Source organism: Lemur catta, chromosome 24 (genome assembly GCF_020740605.2).
Source record: "Lemur catta isolate mLemCat1 chromosome 24, mLemCat1.pri, whole genome shotgun sequence".
NCBI lineage: Eukaryota > Metazoa > Chordata > Mammalia > Primates > Lemuridae > Lemur > Lemur catta.
Genome location: NC_059151.1, coordinates 1,942,003 through 1,953,659, shown reverse-complemented (window position 1 = coordinate 1,953,659; position 11,657 = coordinate 1,942,003). Strand labels below are relative to the sequence as shown.

General features: G+C 39.0%; 1 long non-coding RNA gene across 1 annotated transcript; it reads right to left on the bottom strand.

The window, feature by feature from the left end:
* Positions 1 to 6,014: 6,014 nt before the first annotated feature.
* LOC123627380 lies at positions 6,015 to 11,100 on the bottom strand. Its single transcript, XR_006731262.1, has 3 exons — positions 10,960 to 11,100; positions 9,959 to 10,029; positions 6,015 to 6,034 (listed from the first exon to the last, which is right to left on the bottom strand). It is a non-coding gene; the product is annotated as an uncharacterized LOC123627380 (long non-coding RNA).
* Between the last annotated feature and the right edge of the window lie 557 nt (positions 11,101 to 11,657).

Genomic DNA, 11,657 nt, shown 5'->3' with positions numbered 1-11,657 from the left:
GTTTTGTGAGATTTAGATGTTGCCTCTTTTTCTATAAGAAGGACACAGAATACAGTCAGGTGCCGCCTAACGACATTTCAGCCGCTGATGGACAGAATATACAATCTTATGTATATGGTGGTCCCATAAGATGAGAATACCATATTTCTACTGTACTCCTATGTTTAGGCATGTTTAGATACACACATATTGGTACTTACCATTGTGTTACGATTGCCTACTGTTTTCAGTTCGGTGACACGCTGTCCAGGTTTGTAGCATGGGGGCAATAGGCCGTAACCATACAGGCTAGGTATGTAGTAGACTGTAGCATCTAGGTTTGTGTGAGTGCACTCTGGTGTTCACAGAGGGATGAAATTGCCTATGGACACACTTCTCAGAACATGTCCCCATTGTTAAGTGACACGTGACTGTATGTCTAATAAAAAAATTAATAGGTCCATTGACAGGGTGGATCATGTATCCCTATAACCCTGCTGCTATTACTACCAAGAAATACTAGATAAACTAGAAGAAGCAAATTTTTAAATGCGTAGCTGAACTTGAAGGAAAGTAAGAGTAAGGCCAGGTGCAGGAACCTAGGAAAGCAGTTCCTCTGGATTTGGCTTTGGTCATCCATGGCTTAGGATTTCGGTGCTCACAGGGGACAGAAAGCAGGCTAAGCCCTGGGCTCACGTGAAGTGTGCAGTGAAACTACATTCTGGCTAAATCAACAACAACAACAACAAAAAGGAAATAGCAAGTGTGGGAGATGATGCGGAGAAATTGGAGCCCTCTTGCGTTGCTGATGGGAAGGTCAAATGGTTCAGCCACTATGGAAAACAGTTTGGCAATTCCTCAAAAAGTTAAACATAGAATTACCATATGATGTAGCAATTTCATTTTGTTGCATATACAAAAAAGAATTGAAAAACTAGTCTTTTGAATTTTGAACAAAGTTCTGTTCAAAAAACAAAAACGTGTACACGAACATTCATAGCAGCATTATTCACGATAGCCACAAGGTAGAAACAAGCCAAATGTCTAACAACTGAAAAATGGATAAACAAATTGCCGTATATGGCATGTTGGAATAATGGAATGTTTTCTAGCCATAAAAAGGAATGAAGTTCTGATACATGCCACCACATGAATAAAGCTCGAAAACATGCTAAGTGAAAGGAGTCAGATACGAAGATCACATACTGTATAAGCCAATTTATAAGGAATATTCAGTCAGCAAATACAGAGACAGAAGGCAGATTAGTGGTTGTCAGGGGTTAGAGAGTGCCTGCCTAATGGGTTTTCTTTTCTTTTCTTGTTTTTTTTTTTTTTTTTTTTGAGACAGGGTCTGGTTCTGTTGCCCAGGTTAGAGTGCAGTGGTGTCTTCATAGCTCACAGCAACCTCAAACTCCTGGGCTCGAGTGATCCTCCTGCCTCAGCCTCCCATGTAGCTGGGACTACAGGCTGCACCATTGTGCCCAGCTTTAAGTCTATTTCTTATAAATTCTCCCTTTCTTTTTTCCCCTTGTCATTTATTGACTGATCTGTATGTTTCTTAATGCAAGAAATCCTTCTATTATGCAAATAGCCACCTAATTCAGTGGATTTCTTTATTTGTAATGTTTTATAATTATCTTGTAATATTTTAGTTGCATTCCAAGAGTATTTTGAGAGAGTCATAGACTGGTGACAGAGGACTATCTCACAGCATGCCTACTATGTCTTTGCTTTTGGCGATTTGTCTGAAAAGCAGCAATGCTGTGACCGAGCACCGTTCGGACCCCGTCACAGGTGTGACTCACAGGTGCTGGGAGACCATCTGTTCTGTCAAGGAAGACATCTGATCTTTCTTCTCTTTCCAGAAGCTTATCAATATTTTGTGTCATCACGTTTGTTACATCAGTCACTTGACTCCTCATTTTGGAAATAGTGCTGTCACCTTGATTTTTATTGTATTTCATCTGTATAGAAGTAAGACATAACACACATTTTATTTTTATAAATTAAACTCATTATAATAGATTGTTTAAATTGAAACAGAAGTGTCAGGGGCACTTCTCACTTGTACTTCAGTACAAGTAATCAGCTAAGCCTGAAACCGTCCCACCTTGATCTTGGGCAGGGGATTGAGGGATACATCAGTGTGTTCAATTAACAGGGGAAAGTTTATTCTGAAATATTTCAGTAATGTGTTTAAACTGTACTCATGTTCTTGAATGTGGATGTCTAGTTGTTCCAGCAGTATTTGTTGAAAAAACTGTCTTTTCTCCGTTGTTTTACCTTTGCTCTTAGTATCTCCTACTTACTAAGGTGGCTCACTGCTGTGGGGTTGGCCACTGTTTCTAGGCTTTTCCAGTCGATAGGCTAGAAAAATTTATTTAAGAGAAAATATGTCATGTGATATATTTTTAATTAAATATTTTTTAGTTTTTAGCTTTCAATTAAAACTAAAGATTAGAGGTTTTACTACTTGGTTGACTTCTTTGATTTTATTTTATTTCATTTTTTTTAAATTTTTTAATTTTTTTTTTTGGAAAGGAGAGCTTTATTTCTCATAAAGTGTTACAGCCTGTGGGGGGTCATTCCCACAGGCCGGACAGCTAAGTCCCAGGCAGACACCAGGAACACACGCTTTAAGGCAGGGGCAATGGGAACAGGAACTTACACTGAGCGAGATGCCAAGTAGACATATTTAACGGGCTGTGGGAGGAGGCAGGAGTATGAAAGGAGAAACCGGCTCCTGCACAGGTGAGCTCTGTGCCCTCTTATGGGGTCCACGTGCAGAAACGGCCACCCTCTTATGTCAAAAAGGTGAAGCAAGGACACAAAAGCCTTCTCTGCACGCATGCTCCGAAAACTCGGTGCTTGTCCACGAGGCCAGAGAAGAACGAGGACAGGCGGTTTGAGGAGGAAGGAAAGAGAGTTTACTTTGCTGGCAAAGGAGGAAATATGGTAGACCTTCTCATCTCAAAAAACCTGCTTTTTATATTTGTAATTCTTCTTGCTGAAAATCTTGATTCTTAACATGAACTCAATTATTTAAAGTAATATATCTATATGTATATAAACTGATTTCGGAATAGCAATACCAATATTATTACTAACCATGAAACTCTTGAAAATAAAGACCTTAAGGTTTATTTTTAGTTCTTTTTAAATTGTCCAATCCCATTAGGACTATACAATAAAATTACTGTGTTTTGGAATCACTTGAAATAAATTTTCATTGTCTTTTAAGCCATTAACTCAATACACAGTTAGGTTCTTTTTTTCTTTCTTTTTTTTTTTTTCATTTTGCTTTTGAGTTTTAGGGATTACTTCAAACATTAGAGAAAAATTTTATAATAGTAAAATGTACATAACATCAAATTTACCATTTTAACCCTTTTGAAGTGTACAGTTCAGTGACATTACGTACACTCACATTGTTGTACAACTGCCATCACTGTTGATCACCATAACTGTTTCATCTTCCCAAGCTGAACCTCCGCACACCCCAAACGCTGACTGCCTGTTTCCCCTGCCCCCGGCCCTGGCCCCTGCCCTTCTGCTTCCTGTCTCCATAAAATTTGACTGTTACATAAGTGGAATCGTGTAGTTTTGTCCTTTTGTGACTGTCCGTTTCACTTAGTAGGGACTACTTTGAAAACTTTTAACTCTGTGGTATTTTATAATTGTGTAACACCCTTACGTGATTCCACAAATTTGCAAACCAAGTTTCACACAGGCCTCGTTTCCATTCCTGTCAGCTCAACCCTTCTTTCTCCCCCACCCCCACATAGGTAACCGTTTAAATGTTTTTGATTTATCCTTCCTTTGCCCTTTTGAAAACACTGTAAGTAAACAAATACATATATTTGTATTCACTCCCTCTTTCTTAAATATTTGCATAGAAAATGCAAATATGTTATACATAAATACTATTAAAATATAAAAATACTATTTTTATAAAATAAATATAGAAATACTGTTATTCAAAAATAAGTAATAGTAGACCACACATACGTCCTCTATCTTGCTTTATTAGCTTATCAAAATATGATGGATATCATTCCTCATTATTATATAGAGCTAGTTCTATATCATTCATCTTTATAGCCCATAACTCATAATTGCTAACTGATTTGTCAGCTGTGACACTAGTAATGTTTAGGAGTGAGGTCTGAGGTTACATACCATATACTTTCCTAATACTTGTTGAAAATCTGCAGCAACTGCATGGGTTGGAGAAAAATATTCTTGTGACATCAAAGGATTTCTTGTAAAAGTATCGCTGACCTGGGAAAATTAATGGAACTATTTAACCTGTATAGATCATTTCAACTGGGGAGTTACAGAGCAAATGTTCATTTGAAGCAAAGTCTGGTAGAAACCTGAAAATAAACGAAAGCACAACGCTCTTGGCTTTTTGGGGGCCGGGCATCCCCTTCCCATGTAAAGCTGTGGTGTTTATGAAACCTGTGCTTGTGCCAGTGGTACCCACACAGGGGACCCCAGGAGCTGCCTTGACCCTTTGGTCTGTCTGAGGGCTGGAGGGCAAGAGCAGATGTTTGCCTCTGGCAGACAAGGAAAGATGGGTCCTTGATATCTTCTAAATCGTGCCTTCATTTCCCTCTCCTACCTCTACCCTCAAAATCCATTAAACAATAATAAAACGATGCTAACTAAATGTCCTGACACTGTCTTTTCAAATCCCAGGACGTTTCAAAATCTCAAGGAAGAATTCTGTACTTAATGTTATATTTTTCAGAAACAGTAGTAATAACTACATGGTTAGCAATTTTGTGTCACCTGGATTTAGAAGGGTGGTAAAGTTTGGCTGTCTTGTCATAAGGGGCAGAGAGAAAAAAAATTCAGGGTATATTTAGTTAAATGGCTCACTGTTTAGCATCTGGACTGTAGCAACTGTCTAGGTGTAACTGTGGAGTGAATCACAATATTTAGGCTTTATAATCCTTGACTTTATATGTGGTTCTAATTGGAGTTATGTTAAAACAAGTCAATACACAATAAACAGATAAAATAAATGCATGATTCATGAATGTATGTAGAGATAACTGCTGTATTCGTAAATATAGTATAGCTGACTGATTTTTCCATTAGTATATTTTTCTTTCTTTTTTTAATTTTTTATTTATTTTTTTCTCTTTCTGGCAGCAGTTCTTAGACCATTAGTATATTTTTAAAAATATTTATCCTGCATTATATATTTGTACATAAATTAGAAGATTGGTATCATTACTTTTTAAAATACTGTCTCAACCATGGAATTACCAGTATAATGGTTTAGCTCTAGTCTGTCTCAAAGACTACCTTTAATGAACTCCCCTGCTCAGAGATCAACTCAGGGTGATATGAGCAACACGTGATATCTACTGAGAAGGTTAATTACCCTGTAAGATACTTATAAAATCTGATGTATCTACATAGGAACATACACATAAATACTCTATTTACCATTGTTTATATTTGCTGGCAATTCTCAGTTAAAACTTTTCCTGGGGATCGTATGTCTTGATTAAAAAAAAAAAATGTTTCTTTTCATTTAAGTGATTCGTATACTCTAACACAAATGCCTTTAGAATACTGATCTCAAAATATTGTGATCACATATCTCCTCACGTATATAATTATTTATAAATTAAATACATGTTGTACTTAAAAATTATATTAATATAATCGTATAGCTTGATTTTTTTTCTTAGTTTTAAAAACAGAATAAATAGATAGTTTCTAGTATGTCTGAGTGGATGTTCCTTACAAAGCGTGGAAGCAGGAGACAGATGAGGGATGAGGGTAAGAAATCTCTGAGGGTCGTGAACGGCTCTGCTTTACAGACAGCCGATGAGTGATCTGCTTTTGGTTAGTGACACTATTACTAATAAACTATGAAACAGAGACGTCATGATTTTAGGAACTGGAAAAGTCCTTACAGTAGTATAAAAGAGTACTTACTTTTTTAAGAAATGCGGATGGTGCCAAAGTATCCAAAGCATTGTCTGTGGCACATACATAAGTGATTCCATCAATAAAGAGAGTGTGGTAGACATAGCTTTGAAAAGGATACATTTGTTTACATGATGATATTGAAGCAATTAAGTACCCGCACAGAGAATTTAATTTCATTTTTCTTTTTTTTTTTTTAATTTCATTTTTCAAGCTCTCATTAGTGGTATAAAAACTCTACAGATAACTTGTTATAATCAGAATAATTGGAAGGTCTTTCATATATCTGAAAAGTTAAAGTAAGCTGTGTTAAATCAAAAGTCTATAAAATTTGAATATGTATTTAAAATTGAATCAACAATAAATTACATTAAAGGGAAAACTAATAATTTGGTCTTACATATATATTCAAAATGGCTTTGATAGAAGTCACTCACATTCCAAGACTGAATCAAGAGTCTGACCAAATAGAAAATGCTATGTTTTCTGATTTTTACTATCCCTGTATTTTTAGGTAGACATATTTAATTGGGCACTTCTTGGCCTTCTATTATAGATTAGAATTTAAAAGTTGGAAACTGCCGAAACCAAATATTCTAGAGAATAGGATGAGTCAGGGAAGGGGGAATTAAACATCCCATAGTTTGTTACAGTGCACCTTATCTGATCCTTTAAAGTATAGCCTAACTTATTGCTGAGTATAGTCACTCTGTTGTGCTATCAGATATTGTTCATTCTATCTAACCATCTAACTACATTTTTGCACCCATTAACCATCCTCACTTTGTCCTCCCCTCACCACTTCCCTTCCCAGTCTCTCATCATTCTACTGTCTGTCTCCATGAGATCAATTATTTGCAATATTTAGATCGCACATGTGAGTGAGAACATGTGAGATTTGTCTTTTTGTGCTTGGCTTATTTCACTTAACATAAGTGAAACAGTATATTAATCATTATTTTAGCCATTCCCACTGCTTCCCTATTATGTGAGCTCTTTAAATGTGAGAACCATGAATTGTGAATTGTGTCCACTCTCTTAGATTTGCCCTTTTGAGGCTATTTTCTAGATCTTGTAGGCATGCTTCATTCTTTTTTCTTTTCCAACTGTGTATTTTCAAATAGCTTATCTTCAAGCTCATTAATTCTTTCTTCTGCTTGGTCTTTTCTACCGTCGAGAGACTCGGATACATTTCTCAGTTTGTCATTTGAATCCTTAAGTTTCAGAATTTCTCTCGATTTTTTAAATTATTTCCATTTCTTTGTTAAATTTCTCTGATAGGCTGCTGATAGGCATCCAAACAGAGATGTGGACCACGCGGTTGGATATCTGTCTGGAGTTTAGAAATGAGGTCTTCAAAAACTTCAAATTGGAACGTATGATATAGGTAAACAAATAGCAAATGGGAAAAATGTCTCTTTTTAAAAATCATTTCAGCTAATTTTGTTTGTGAAAACAAAACTAGATTATCACCATTTTGTGATCCCCAATGAATTAATGGCTCTAGGGCCTAGCAATGAGTATTGATGACTGATAGCATTTCAAAAGGAGATACAGTCAGATATTAAGGACCATCTGGTGGAAAACACCTACACTGTAGTCTTGCTGAAGGGATTGAGCCTTTGGATCCACCTGCCTGGAATGATGAACTGCATTTTGTGTATGCAATCAGCACACTTATACTGTGGGAAACTCTAGATTCCTCCACAGTAGACTCTAAGGGAAACAAAGCGATGGAGGGGGAATTTATAGATTTAAAGAGACTTAAAACACATCAAACTAAAAAATGGGCAGGATGGGGCTATCATCTGAGGATGCAAATTTGGGTGCTGAAGCAATGAAGAAACAGAGAAATGACTACTATAGAAGTTGGGATTGTGGCTGATTTTGGGGAGGGAGGGAGCAGTGAATGGGACAAGACACACGGTAGGGGGTTTTGGGGGTGGCTACCAGGGTTCTGTTTCCTTTGGCTGAGGTGGTGGTTGCTGTTGGAGGATGTCCCTCGTAACACTTCACAAAAAAGTTATGTATTTGTTTGATGTGATTTCTTGTATCTCTCTTTTACTTATGATAAAAAGGTTAAAACAAACTGAGTCTTAAAAAAACAAACATAAAGAGCCTATGTGTTTCTTGGCCATTTGTCTATCTTCTTTAAAAAAAACTTCTGGTCATGTGCTTCACCCACTTTTTAATGGGGTTATTTGTTTTGTTTTTTTCTTGCTGATTTGTTTGAGTTCTTTGTAGATTCTGGATATTAACCTTTTATTGGATGTATAGTATATGAATATTTTCTCCCATTCTGTAGGTTGTCTATTTGCCTGTTGATTATTTCCTTAGTTGTACAGAAGCCTTTTAATTTAATCAAGTCTTATTTATTTATTTATTTATTTATTTATTTATTTATTTATTTTTATTGTTGCTGTAATTGCCTTTGGGGTCTTAGTCATAAATTCTTTGCCTAAGCTGATATCTAGAAGAGTTTTTCCTACATTTTCTTCTAGAAATCTTATGGTTTTGTCCCTTACATTTATGTCTTTTACCCATTTTTTTTTTTTTTTTTTTTTGAGATGGAGTCTTGCTCTGTCACCTGGGCTAGAGTGCCAAGTCTTTTATCCATTTTGAACTAATTTTTGTAAATGGTGAGAGATAACAGTCTTGTTTCATTCTTCTGCATGTGGCTATCCAATTTTCCCAGCACCATTTATTGAATAGGGCTTCTTTTCCCCAGTTTATGTTGCTCAATGTCACTAATCATTGGGGAAATGCAAATTAAAACCACAATGAGATAGCAACTTACCCCTGTTGGAATGGCTTTTATTAAAAAGTCCAAAAACAATAGATGCTGGTGTGGATACAGAGAGACAGGAATGCTTACATACTGTTGTTGGGACTGCAAATTAGTACAACGTCTATGGAAAACAGTATAGAGATTTCTCAGAGAACTAAAAGTAGATCTACCATTTGAGCCAGCAATCACACTACTGAGTATCTATCCAAAGGAAAATAAGTCATTTTATCAAAAAGACACCTGTACTCAAATATTTATTGCAGCACAATTCACAGCTGCAAAGATGTGGAATCAACCCAAGTGCCCATCAATTCATGAGTGGATTAACAAAATGTGGTATATGTATACCACGGAGTATTCCTCAGCCATAAAAAAGGATGAATTAATGCCTTTCACAGCAATTTGGAAGGAACTGGAGATCATTATCCTAAGTGAATGAAGTATCTCGAGAATGGAAAAACAAACACCACATGTACTCTCTAAGAAATTGGAACTAACCGAGGGGCACATACGTGCACAGAGGGAAGTAAAAGTCATTGAAAATCAAACGTGAGGAGGGGAAGGAGAGAAGGGGCAAAAATTTACCTAACGGGTACAGTGAACACTATTTGGGTGATGGGCACACTTACAGCCCTGACTCAAGCATTACAAAAGCTGTCCATGTAACAAAAACATTCATGCCCCCTTAATATTTTGAAATATAAATAAATAAAAAACCAAAAGAAAAAAAATGAAGAGCCTAAAAATAACAGAAGCTCTCTTTCTGCCCACCTGTTTCTTTATTTAGCAAATGTTTTCAAGAGTGATTTAGGCCATATTATGTAATGTCCCAAGTAAAGCCTAAGAGTGATGGCCGCTATTCCTGGTCTTATTAAAGTTATTTTAAAGTGGACATTTCATTTTTTATTAATGAAATGTTTTGGGTCTACCAAACAAGTACGGAGAATAACATAACAAGAACACTTTTAGACCTACTACCCAGTTAAAATGTTACACATACAATTAATATATATCCCCTGTATATCCTTCCTCGATTTTGTTATTCCTCCTTCTCTTCAAAGAGGTAACCACTAACTTCAATTTGGTGTTTATCATTCCCAATCATGATTTTATACTTTTACATATGGAAGTTCTGTTTTCTGAGGATTCAGTCAAGAGTATGTGCAGCGGGTATTTTTGTCATCGTCAGAATTATGAGCCGATAATTGTTCAAAATTAAACTTATATTAGAACATACCTTACCTTTCCATTTGAATTATGGTCTTTGGTTCAGCTCTAAGAAGCACTAGTCTAAGCACTTTAGCCACTGCTTCCTAAAAATAAATTGTCGGCATTTACTTTGTAGAAGATTGTAGTGTCTTTCATTATTCCCCTCCTAAATTTACCAATGTTCTAATTAGTTTATTAAGGCCGAGCAGTTTACTAGGAGAACTAATGGGTGGTGATTCATAATGCATGGTAACAGGCAAGTGGTCATAAAATATTCATATGAATCTGAAGAAAAACATTAAAATAATATATGTATATACATATAAGTGTACAAATATAGGTTGTACTACATAATCTGCTCCCTCGTCAGCTTTCTGCACAGCAGTCGTGCCAAACCTTTAACCCTCTCCTCCAATGATATCCTGTCCCACCCCCTTCTAGTAATGCTTTCTTACCTTCCTGTACGATTCCGAGAGAGGCGCCACTTGGCTTAAGGAAGCTGTCACCTTTCTCTCTCCCTTCTTAATTAACCAATTAAGCAAACGTTTATTGAGAACCTAGGATACACTAGGCATTGGACGCTGGAAAGACAGAGATGAAGACAGTCCCTGTCCTGAAGTGTGATGGCAGAGATAGATAAGTAAATGAAAATTCTAATTCAGCCTGGTAAGTAGTTTGGTAGAGGGATGTAAATCAGCCTGGGCATAGCCAAGGGTTCAAGGAGAAATTGAGAAACGTCTCAAAGAGGCTCCTGCCCAGGGGCCTCTCGCGGGGCGGGGCCTCTCGCGGGGCGGGGCCTCTCGCGGGGCGGGGCCTCTCGCGGGGCGGGGCCTCTCGCGGGGCGGGGCCTCTCGCGGGGCGGGGCCTCTCGCGGGGCGGGGCCTCTCGCGGGGCGGGGCCTCTCGCGGGGCGGGGCCTCTCGCGGGGCGGGGCCTTCCGGCCGGCCCTCAGCGTCGCGGCCTGAGGGGCGGGCCCGGCGGGCGCCACCGTCAAGGAGCGGGACCAGCGGAGGCGGAGGCGCGACCCAGAGGTACCTGATAGCAGCCGCCGGTCAGGGCCAGCTCCGCTAGGACTGCTCGCCCATTAGCAATGCAGCTGTAGGTGATCGTCATAGTGGGCGGAGCGGGACCAAACCGCCCGCGATCGCCTCAGGGCGGCGACGAGGCGGAGCTCCGGCAGGGGGCAGAGTCTGCGCAGGCGCGAGCAGCGATGGTGGGCGGGGAGAGGGGCGGGGCCTGAGCCGAGCTGGGGGCGGGGCCTCTGGCAACACCTGCTTTGCGGGGCGGAGCCTTCCTCCTTCGTGGTTATCCGTACAGCGGTTTGCCGAGAGCCAGTGTCCTTCATAGTGCTTTTCTGCTTGTCTCGGACATGTGAAGCGTAGGCCTTGATTTAAACAAAATTCATGCATTAATGCAACAAGCGTCTGTTGAACTCCTACTGTGCACTGAATACCCTAGATTCCTGGCTACGGGGAGACGCAGGCCCGGGTTCTGAGACGTCCGTGTTCTGGTAATTCTGTAATTCTGTAACAGCGGTAGTTGCAGAGGCACGTGCGGACAAGGGCCGGTCTCAAGGGACACGCGTGCGCCGTGGTGCGAAGGTTGACAGTGTTGCAGAAGCCGGAGGGGCGAGCGAGCCTCTCAAAGCCACCGTCCGACTCGGAGGAGGGGTTGGCATCCTCCGAATGGGGGTAAGGAAGGATAGGACAGTGCAGCAAACAGCTTCGTAAAGG